This window comes from Chiloscyllium plagiosum, unplaced genomic scaffold (assembly GCF_037043375.1).
Source record: "Chiloscyllium plagiosum isolate Xiang-an unplaced genomic scaffold, Cpla_swu_hap1 HiC_scaffold_51, whole genome shotgun sequence".
In the NCBI taxonomy this organism is placed as follows: Eukaryota; Metazoa; Chordata; class Chondrichthyes; order Orectolobiformes; family Hemiscylliidae; genus Chiloscyllium; species Chiloscyllium plagiosum.
The window spans coordinates 25,155,332-25,167,317 of record NW_028270189.1 but is presented as its reverse complement, the minus strand read 5'-3'; positions in this window follow the sequence as shown (position 1 = coordinate 25,167,317).

Below are 11,986 nucleotides of genomic sequence, written 5' to 3'. Positions count from 1 at the left end.
CCTTCTCTGGCCTGCCTCCAATGTGACAATGTCGTTCCTTAGGGCTCACAGACTGCTCATAATATTCTAGGTGTGGTCTGATTGTACCTTATCCTAGATCTGCCTTTTTTAGACGCCATTTCCTTTGCAATAAATACCAGCATTTGATTTGTCTCCTCTATTACCTGATGAGCCTGTAAGTTACCATTTTCAGATTGATAAGCAAGAACTCCCACAACCCTTTCTGCTGTCAGTCTGAAACCAAATAGTGTTAGCCTGACAGTAAGTCAAGATCATGCTGGAATGTGTTAGAAAGGATATATCAATAACAATAACTGGACCCTTAGAAACACATTTTCCTACAAGAGAATTTGTTATTGAGCCTGTTGGGTTTTATTTGTTGGTGAGAAAAATAATGGCAGAGTAGATAAGGGTGTCGGAGATGTGGGTTGGTACGGAGGTTATGGATGATTTGAATTTTCAGATGCATTTGCACAAGTTTCAAGAAGAGCTAATGAGTAACCTGGTAGAGAATAGGGCCCGTTAAAGATCAATGAAGTCACCTATGTGTGGAACCAGAGGAGATGGGTGAGATATTAGCCAAAATAGTGTTGTCAGAATTTACTGTGGAGAAAGACACGGAAGCTCAGAAACTTCGGGAAATAAATAGTGATGTCTTGGCAAGAATGCTCAACAGAGAAGAGAAAGTGCTGGAATCTGAAAACAAATAAAGGTCGATCAATCCTCAGTAGCTCATTAGGTCGATCCGAGAACATTGTGGGAAGCTAGGGAAGCGATTGCGTTGTCCCTAACAGAGATATTTACATTATCAACAGACACAGTGATGTGTCGGAAGACTGGAGGGCGGCTAATGCTGTTCCATCAGTGCGGTGAGGAAGGCATATGGCGTACTGGCTTTTATTGGTAGAGGAATTGAGTTCCGGAGTCCTGAGGTCATGATGCAGTTGTATAAGACTCTGGTGCGGCCGCATCTGGAATATTGTGTGCAGTTTTGGTCGCCATACTATAGGAAGGATGTGGAGGCACTGGAACGGGTGCAGAGGAGGCTTACCAGGATGTTGCCTGGTATGGAAGGAAGATCGTATGAGGAAAGACTGAGACACTTGGGGCTGTTTTAATTAGAGAAAAGAACGTTTAGGGGTGACTTGATTGAGGTGTACAAGATGATTAGGGGGTTAGATAGGGTTGACAGTGTGAACCTTTTCCCGCGTATGGAGTCGGGTATTACAAGGGGGCATAGCTTTAAATTAAGGGGGGGGGTGTAGATATAGGACTGAACTTAGGGGTAGGTTCTTCACTCAGCGAGTCGTAAGATCATGGAATGCCCTGCCAGTAGCAGTGGTGGACTCTCCCTCTTTATGGGCATTTAAGCGGGCATTGGATAGGTATATGGAGGATAGTGGGTTAGTATAGGTCAGGTGGGCTTGGATCGGCGCAACATCGAGGGCCAAAGGGACTGTAATGCGCTGTATTCTTCTATGTTCTATGTTCTATCACATCAGGCTGCAGGGAAAAGCCAGGAAGTGACAGCCCAGTGATGGGTAAGTTGTTGGAGGAGCTTCTAAGAGAAAGGAGTTAAGTATATTCGGAAGGGCAAGGGCAGACTAGAGATAGTCAGCATAGCTTTGTGAGTGGATAAGTGGTTCACAAACCGGATTGACTCTTCAAAGAAGAGGAGACAGTGAGGTCTGCAGATGCTGGACATCAGACTTGACAGCGTGTTGCTGGTCAGGCAGCATTCGAGGAATAGGAAAATCGACATTTCAGGCCAGAGCCCTTCATCAGAAATGAGGAGTTTGCCAAGAGATAGATGAAGGCAGCGCAGTCAATGTTGTCCACATGGACTTCAGCAAAGCATTTGACAAGGTTCTAAGGGATGGAGAACGTCTAGTCAAGAGGAAGAAGGAAGCTGACTTAAGGTTGGGGAAGCAGGAATCAAATAGAACTGTAGAGGGTGACATGGGCCAGCACGGTGTCTCAGTCGTTAACACTGCTGCCTTATAGCACCAGGGACCTGATTTTAATTCCAGCCCCCGGCGACTGTATGTGGAGTTTGCATGTTCTCCCATCCCATCGTCTGCGTGTGTTTCCTCCCGGTGCTCCACTATCCACTGACACCCCAAAGATATGCACATTAGGTGACTCAGACATGCTAAATTACACAGAGTGTTCAATGATGTGTAGGTTTGGCATTTTAGTCAGGGAATATGTAGAGTAATATGGTGGGGGAATGGGTCCGGTTAGGATATTCTTTGGAGGGTTGGTATGGAGGTGTTGGGCCAAATGGCCTGTTTCCACACTGTAGGCATTCTCTGAAGGTACCAGGAAGGAACTGAAGAATTGACTTAGGACAGCTAGAAGGGGGCATGAAAAAGCTTTGTTGGGAAGGAATAAGGAAAACTGTAAGGCATTCTCCACTTACATGTGGACCAAGAGCATGGCCAGAGTGAGGGTAGGGCTGATTAGGGATAGTTGAGGGAACTTGTGTCTGGAGTCACAGGAGGTAGGGGAGGTGCTTAATAAATACTATGCCTCAGTATTTACGACTGAGATGGACCTTGTCATTTGTGAGGACAACATGAAAAGGACTGATACATCTTTACAGGTTGATGTTAAGAAGAATTTTGTAAAACATAAGAATAGATAAATCTGCTGCACCCGAAGCGATATGTCCAAAGTTAATACAGGAAGCGAGGGAAGGGATTGCTGTGCCTTTGGAGATCTCCTTTGCATCCTCACTATCCACTGGAGTCATACCAGATGATTGGAGGCAGGAAAATGTTATTCCCTTGTTCAGGAAAGGGAATAGGGAGAATCTCTGGAATTACAGACCTGTCAGTCTTATGTCTGTGGTGTGCAGATTATTGAGGAGGACTCTGAGAGACATGATTTATGATTCATTAGAGATAGTCAGCCTGGCTTTGTAAGGGGCAGGTCATGCCTTACAAATCTTATTGAATCCTTCGAGAACGTGACACAACACGTTTATGCCACATTCAGAAATTACAGAGGCATTGGATGCAGGGAAACCTGTCTGTCTGGATACAGAATTCGTGCCTCACAGAAGAGAGAAGCTGATGAAGGATGGAAAGCATTCAGCCTGGAGCTCGGTGACCAGTGGTGTTTTGCAGGGATTGGTTCCTGGAACTCTGCTGTTTGTGATTTTTATAAATGAATTGGATATGTGAGTGGAAGAGTGGGTTAGTAAGTTGGCCATTGTCACGAATGTTGGTGGAGTGGTGGATAGTGTGGAGGGCTGTTGTAGGTTGCAACATGACATTGACAGGATGCAGAGCTGGGCTGAGAAGTGGTATATGGAGTCCAACCTGGAAAAGTGTGAAATGATTCATTTCGGAAAGTCGAACTTAATTTTCTATTACAAGGTTAAAGGCGGGAGACTTGGCAATGTGCAGGGACAGAGGGATCTTGGGTTCCATGCCCATTGATCCCTCAAAGTTGCCACCCAAGCTGATAGAGTTGTTAAGAAGGAATCTGTTGTGTTGACTATCATCAGCTGGGGGATTAAGTTTTAAAGCCGTGAGGTTATGCTGCAGCTCTATAGAGCCCTGGTTAGACCCCACTTGGAATATTGTGTTCAGTTCAGGTTCCCTCATTACAGGAAGGATGTGGAAGCTTTCGAGAGGGGAAAGAGGAGATTTACCAGGATGCTGCCTGGACTGGAGAGCATGTCTTATGAAGAAATGCTGAGGGAGCTAAGGCTTTTCTCTTTGGTACGAAGAAGGGTGAGGGGTGACATGGTCGAGGTGGACAAGATGGTGTGAAGCATAGACAGTGAATAGTGCGAGATTTCTTTTTTGCATGGCATAAATGGCTATTATGAGGGGTCATAATTTAAAGTGATTGGAGGATGGTTGAGGGGAGATGTCAGAGGTAGGTTTTTTAGACAGAGAGTGACGGGTGGGTGGAATGCACTGCCAGCAGTGGTAGTAAAATTAGATACATTAGGTACATTTAGTAGACTCTTGGATAGGCACATGGATGATAGTAAAATGAAGGGTGCGTAGTTAGTTTGATCTTATAGTCGCATAAAAGGTTAGCATGACATCATAGCCGAAGGGTCTTGTGCTGTACTGTTCTGACTTCTATCTTCCATGTGGTAAACTGGATAATAAGCTCAGATCAATGCAAAAGGATATGGCATTCAGGAGGAGCTAGTCAACTGGATACAAAATTGGCTTGATGGTAAGAGACAGAGGGTGATGGGAGACATGTTGTTTTTCTAACTGGATGCATGGTTGGATAAATGGTTTGGAAGGGAATATTGGTTTCCTGGTAAGTACGTTTTTTGAGTGACACTGAAATTGGTGGTAAAGTGGACAGTGAAGAAGGTTATCTGTGATACAACAGGATGGACACTACTGCTGTGATAGTGAGCTGGAGAATAGCAGATGAAATTAATTAGATAAAGGTGAAGTGTTCTATTTTGGTGAAAAAACAGGGTGGGACTTGTACAGTTAACGTTCGGGCCCTGAAAATGTTGTCAATCAGAGACCCAGGGATGCAGGTGCACAGTTCTTTGAAAGTGGTATCACAGGTAGAAAGGCTGATGAAGCAGGAGTTTGGAATGGTTACCTTCATTGGGCAGAGTTGGGATGTCAGGTTTGGCTGTACAAGACATTGGTAAGATCACCATAAAAGCATTGTTGATCAGTCGGATGAACTCATCTGGTTCCCTTACTGATTTAGGGAAGGACATCTGACATTCTAACCTGGTCTGGACTACATGTGACTCCAGACCAACAGCAATATGGCTGAGTCTGAGCTACCCTCTGGGCGATTATCTGTGGGGACAAAGAATGCTGTTCCAATCAGTGACACGTACATCCCATGAATGAATAAATAAAAATACATGTATCCCTCCCTAACTCTGCATCACCTCCAGCTGCAGCAATTCGTCCTGGCTTTGTAACACCGTTCAGGCCATGACCACTCTCTGTAATACTCTCACCACCTCCAGCACCTTCAGCTCCCCTTGTTCCTATCGTGTCAATAAACCCTGACAATGATCCCCCTCCCCACTGCCCTCCTCCTACTCGCAGACCCTTTGCAATCCCCTTAAAACTTACTCCTGAAACACACTCTCACTTCAGGTTTTTAAGAACTTTCAGTGATCTTCTAAGCCTGATAACTAATTTGATCCATTTTGTCCTAAGTGAGGGCGGGGTGGGAAATTCTTTCTGAGGTTTTGTCTGTTTGAACGGAATATCCTTTTGTTGAGTGATTTACACTGTTCCTTCAAATGTTTTCCACTGTTCATTTACAGACATATGTTTCAGTCTGTTCAGCCTGTTTACCGTAGTCAGTTCTCCTCTCAAACTCATGTAATCGGTGATTTTTCTTTCTAGTTGTGGCTTGTCTTTTTGTGATTCACTTGAAAACTCTCTATTTCTTTAAACTGCACTTTATCACAATTTCCCTGAGGATCTCTCCAGGTGACATTACTCACTCACTAAGTTTCATCGCACAATGGTCAATCAGAGATAGTTACATTCCCAGCCAGCTGCACAATGTGTTATTAAAAGAAACTGAAAAACATTCTCTGAACTCCTCTTCCAATATCACTCTTGGGTCAGTGTGACAATCCCAGATTATGCGAATATTGAAATATCCCAAAATTATCACAATGTCTTTGTTAAAAATTCCAATGAATTCCTGCTTAATGCAGTGATGAGCAATGAAATGCTGTTCGGTGGTCTAAAACTGTTCTGCTGCTTGTGTCCTTGGCAAGTAGTAGCCAGAAGTTACATTCAGACTGACTCTACTTCATGATCTGAGACCAAATAATTCCTCTGTGATACCTTTGTTATCCATTATTGTTAGCGTTGCCCATTTTGCCTGAATTTCTGAACGATTGAAAATTCATGTTCCACCTTTTGTTCGCTCTGTAACAAGGTCTCCCTGGTGCCTAAAGCTCTTTCATCTGTGTCACAATTCCATCGACCTTATTGCAGAGACTTTATCCATTCAAAAAAAAAACATGATTTACTCTTTTCCAAAATCACCTATCACAAACCGATTTGCTGATGCACAGATTTACTTAAACTCTGTCCCTTCCTGTTCCTTTATGCTTGTCTTTCAGCCACATCCCCATGCTGTTCCGATGCTTCACTTTTTCCCTTTGGATTTGGAAAGCTCCTTTCACCTGAACCCAGTCCCTGCATCCTCTCTGTCAGTCTAAACCCCTGTCCATAAACCTACCGACATGTGTGGCCAGGACACTGGTCCCATCACAGTTCCATTGGGGCCCAGTGCAATGGGATTGTTTTTATTCACTCAGGGGATGTGGGTGTCTCTGGCTGACCAGCCGCTCGAGCCCAGCCCTAGCTGCCCTTGAACTGCATAGCTTGCTCGGTCATTTCAGAGGGTAATTAAGAGGCACACACTTCACTGTGGTTATGTCGTGCAGACCACGTGAGAATGGCAGATGTCCTTCTCGAAAGGACAGGTGTTTGGATTTTTTGTACATCAGCAATGGTTTCATATTATTTATGGATTATTAATTATTATGTTTAAAATTATTGATTTCAAATTCCACCATTTCAGATGGTGGAATTCAAACCAGCCTCCCCTGAATATTAGGTGAGGGCTTGAATCTATGCTCTACCAATAATATCACTTGGCCATCAGTTCACCTGCTTGTCCCCGAGCACTGGTACCAGTGCATCATGAAACAGAACCCCTTCTTCCCACACAATTGTTTGAGCCTGATACCTTCCAGCACTCTGGTGATATCACTCAGTATCTCTCCATGTGGTATACCTCACTGTGAGAGTCTAATTGCTGCCCGTGTCAGTGCCTCTCACTCTTGCAGCTACACAGATTCTGAGCCAACAGAATTCTCCACTCCAGCGAGATAAGGCATCACAGGCCAGGGATGGAAACTGGGATTTTCCAGATTTCTGTGGGACTCAGTGCCATTCGAAGTGTGTAGCCCTCACTACATCAGTTTAATTTCCCATTCTGTCGATTTCTCTGTCTCCTGTAGGTTTTCAGGAAGTTCCTGACTCAGTATACTTCCCAGCTTCTGGGTCTCTTGTTCATCACCTCATTGAAGATGGTTGATCAGCCAGTGAGAAAAAGGGGAGGGAGATCTGAAGCCTTCAATAAATCCTGCAGTGAGGTAAGATCACTCACAGTGCACAGAGCAGAGAGCAATGAGAGTGATCCAAACATCGGCTAACAAGACATGACATAGAACCAATGCTGGTGGGGGAGCACAGTACAGACACACCCCAGTCTCAATCACCACCCCTACTGTTAGTTTTGTTGTACTAAGACAGCATCAGGAGTGTCACAGTTATCAATCCAGGCCTGTGCTGTCTTAGTGAGCATCAGCAGCACAGTGGGGAAAGCAGGCCTCCCATGAGAGTGTGTGAATGCTGCCTGGGATCTCCAACACTATATCTATGGCATGTCTCATGGTCCGATGTCTTCAATAATTTGTAACTCATATAACCATTCCTGTCCCTGTGACCTCCTCCATTCCCGATAGTCCCTCCACAGGTTTGAAATCTACTGCATTCCAGACTACCATCCCTATCTCTGTAACTTGCTTCAGTCTCTACAACATGCCTCATTTCAGTAGTCCCCTCCTCCAATGACAGAACCAAACAGAACTGAATCAGAACCTTTCGTTTGATCCAACTAGTCCATGGTGTCCAGTGTCCCTGAAAGAGTTGCTTTTGCCTGCATGTGACCCATATCCCTTCAAACCTTCTCCTCTCCATTTTCGTGCCCAAGTTTATTTCACGTGTTTTAATGTACTTTTCTCTGCAATTTCCCCGGCAGTTCGTTCAATATGTACACCATATTCTGTGTGGGAAATGTTCTCCTCCCGTCCCTTTTAAGTCTTTCCTATCCATCTCACATTTATGCCCTTTAGTTGTGGACTCCCCTACCTTGGGGTAAAGATCTTGGCAATTCACCTTTTGTATACCTCATGGTTTTATAAACCTTTGTCAGGTCACCCCTCAGCCACCTACACCCAAAGGAAATATGAAGGACAATGATACAAATATATCTGCTGTGGTAACTGCCACTACTTTTCCACAATGTGCTGGGATACACCTGTTCAGGACCTGGGGTTTTATCTACCTTTTTTGTTTTAAGACCTCTAGTACCAGCTCTTCTGTAATGGGGAACTCTTTATAAGACATCACTGTTTCTTCCCTTTATTTCCTGGTCTTTATCTACAATATGCTTTGACATGAAATATTCGTTTTGGATCTGACCCATCTCCTGTGGTTTCACACAGGAGGGGCCCTATTATCTCTGTTTTGTACTTGTATGCTGTAGGATCTCTTTGGACTCTCCTTAACCTTTTCTGAGAATCTATCTCTTTTCCCCCGGTTTCACTTTGCAGCTTATCCTGCCTCTCCTTGTAAATCTAACCCTCCAGGATCAGCAACATCTTGATCATTCTTTGCTCCATTTACAGTTTCGGAATATGCTTCCTAAAGCAGGAGGATCAGAATAATACGCAGTACTCCAACTGGGGACCCAGCAATGTCTTGTACAGCCGTATCATGATGTACCAGCTCATGTACTCAATGCTCCGATCCATGAGGGCAAGTGTGCCAAATGCCGCATTCCCCACCTTATCCCATTGTGCTGCCACTTCCAAGAAACAGTGTAACTGAACCCCTTGGTCTCTCTCTGTTTGACAACACTGCCCGGGTCCCTACCATGAACTGTGTTCGTCCTCCCTGGTTTGTCTTAACAAAGTTCAACACCTGAATTAAACACCATCTTTTATTCCTTGTCCCGCTGTCCCTGTTATTCAAGAGCCCCTTTGATAACTGTATTCCCTGCCCATTATAACACAGATATTATTATCCACAAACCTACTAACAATGACTCCGATATTCTGTCTGTCGTCTTGGCCACCTCATCAACAAATTCAATTCATTTGTGAGACATGACTTTGTATGCACGATGCTGTCCTGACTGTCCGTAATCAATCCTTACTTTCTGAAATGCATTTAACTGCTGTCCCGTGGAATCACTTCCAACAACATTTGCACCACTGACACCAAGCTAATTGGTCTTTAGGTCACTGCCATTCCATTGCAGCCTTTCCTAAATACTGGCACAACATTAACCACCTTCCAGGCTCCCAGCTCATCACCTGTGGCTGTCAGTGATAGAAATATCTCTGTGAGGAACTCCTTAATTTCGTCCCTAACTTCCTCCAATATCTAGGGGCAAACTTGATTAGTTCCCACATATTGTCTTGTTTTATGGGTTTTAAATCCTCCAGCACCTCCTGCTCTGTAATGTGGACTCTTTTGAAGATATCACTGTTTATTCCACTGACGTCCCTAGCCTTTGTCCTCTGTAAGTAGTAGTGTGAATTTTTTATTTAAGATATCACCCATCTCCTGTGATTCCACACATTGATGGCGCCATTGATCTTTAAGGGGCCACATTTTGTCCTGAGTTAATTTTTTTTAATGAATATTCTTGTGGAACATCTATGGATTTCCCTCAACCTTGTTTGCCAAAGCTTTCTTGGGTCCCCTTTGGGCTCTCCTGATTTCCCTCTTAAGTGTTACTACACCCGCAATGTTCTTCAAGAGATTCACTTAATCCAGATGTCTATACAATGACGTGCCCACTTTTTTCTTAACCATAACCTCAATATTCTCAGTCATCCAGTGTTTCCTACTTGTGATCAGCATTGTCCTTCACACTAACAGGAATATGCTGGCCCTGAATTCTCATTTTCTCTATTTTGAAAGATTCCCACATGTCTGAGGTCCCTTTACATAGCCTCCAAATATCAACTTTTAAAATCTCTTGACGAATACCTTCTGAATTGGGGTAAGGCCAATTTTGATCTTTATCTTGTGGACCAGGCCTACCAATTATCCATAGCTATTTTCAAACTAATATAATTGTGGTCACTTTTCCTAAAATGCTCCCCCACTAACACCTCAAGCACTTTTCCCCACTTGCTTCCCAAAGGGAGGTCAGGTTTCACCTCTTTCTCCAGTTGGGTCATTTACATACTGACTGAGCCAGGTTTCTTGATCATACTGAACAAATCCCTCTCATCCAAGCTCAGAACATTTTGTCAGTCTCAGTCTCGGTTTAGTAAGTTAAAATCCCTGACCGTTACAGCCCTATCATGCTTACAAGTATCTGAGATGTCCGGAAAAAATTGCTGCTCAATTTCCTGCTGACTATTGGGGGCCTGTAGTACAGTTATATCAAACTCATGACCCATTCTTATTTCTCAGTTCCACTCGCATCCCCAGGAATATCTTCTCTAAGTCCTGCAGTTATGTTTTCACAAATCTAAACCTCCGCTACCCCACCTCAATTGCCACTCCTTTTATCCTTCCTGTAGAATCTGTACCCTGGAACATTGAGCTGCCAGTCCTGTCCCTCCCTCAGCTGTGTTACTGTAATACCTATGGTATTCCAGTCCCATGTTCGATGCATGCGTTGGGTTCATGTGCTTTCCCTGTCAGGCCTTTTCCATCAAAATAAATGCAGCTTAGTTCATCAGTTTCCCATCATTGCGTGCTATGCTGGTGCCTGCCTGGTCGATTGAAATGACTGTCTTGAAATTCTGTCCCAGCGTCAACCTTCAGACTGTAGCCTGAGACCATCCCTCTCACTGTGAACAACACCCTCATCTTTCATGTCATCTGCAAACTGATGATACCTTCTGCTTTCACATCCGAGTTATTAATGTACATAATAAACAGCAATGGTTCCTGCACAGCTCCCTGTGGTACACCCACTGGTGAAAGGCTTCTCATCACAAAAACAATCCTCCAATTTTGGATCCAATTTTCCAACTTGCCTCCGATCCCATGGGCTCTTGCCTTTTGAACCAGCCTTCCATGTGGGACCTTGTCAAAGGCCTTAATGAACTCCATGGAACCCACATCATCTGCACGGCCCTCATCAATATCTTTAGACACCATTTCAAAAAACGAAATTCATCGGACAGAATCTTCCTCTACCAAATTCGTGATGACTTTCCCTAATCGATTCCTGCCTTTCCAAATGTTGATAAATCTTGTCCCTCAGAATTTTTCCCAATTATTTCCCTCCCCCTGCAGTCAGACTATCTGCTCTGTAATTGGACAGGCATATGGACGTACATGGAATAGTGTAGGTGGGATGGGCTTCAAATTAGTATAACAGGGCGGCGCAACATCGACGGCCAAAGGGCCTGTACTGCGTTATAATGTTCTGTGTTCTATGTAATTACCTCCAATGAAATATATCCCTGCTGCCCTTGTTGAACAAAGGAACCACATTCTCTATCTTCCAGTCATTCGGCACTTCACCTGTGCTCAGCAGAGCATTACATATATCTGCCTGGGGCCCAGAAACCTCCTCCCTTGCCTCCCAAAGCAGCCTGGGATATATTTCATTGGACACTGAGGATTTCCCCACCTTTACACCAGCGAAAGCATTTAATACCTCCTCTTTATTGATCTTAACATGTTCGAGAACCTCACCATCCCGACTGAAATGCCCGGGAACAATGTCTTTCTCCTGTGTGAATACAGGTGGGAAGTATTCATTGAAGACCTCACCTACTTCCTCTGGCTCCATGCACAGATTGTCCCTTTGGTTTCTAACAGGCCCCACCCTTTCCTCAGTAATCCTCTTACTCTCACTGTACTGGTAAAATACCTTGTGGCTTTTCCTTAATATTAATGGCCAAGGATATTTTGTGACCATTGTTTGTCCCTCATTTTTCAGGACCCCCTTGCACTCTCTATACTTGTGAATGGCTTCACCTGTTTTTATTGCACTGTATTCTCTTTATCAAACTGACGATACCACTTGATCAGTATTTGCTGGATTTGCTGCCTTTGCCATTCCATTCACATGAACACACCGGCCCTGAATTTTCACTGTATCACTTTAAAATGCTCCCATTTTGCAAATATAGACCCAAACGCAGATGGTGCTTCCCAGCCCATATTTGTCACATCCT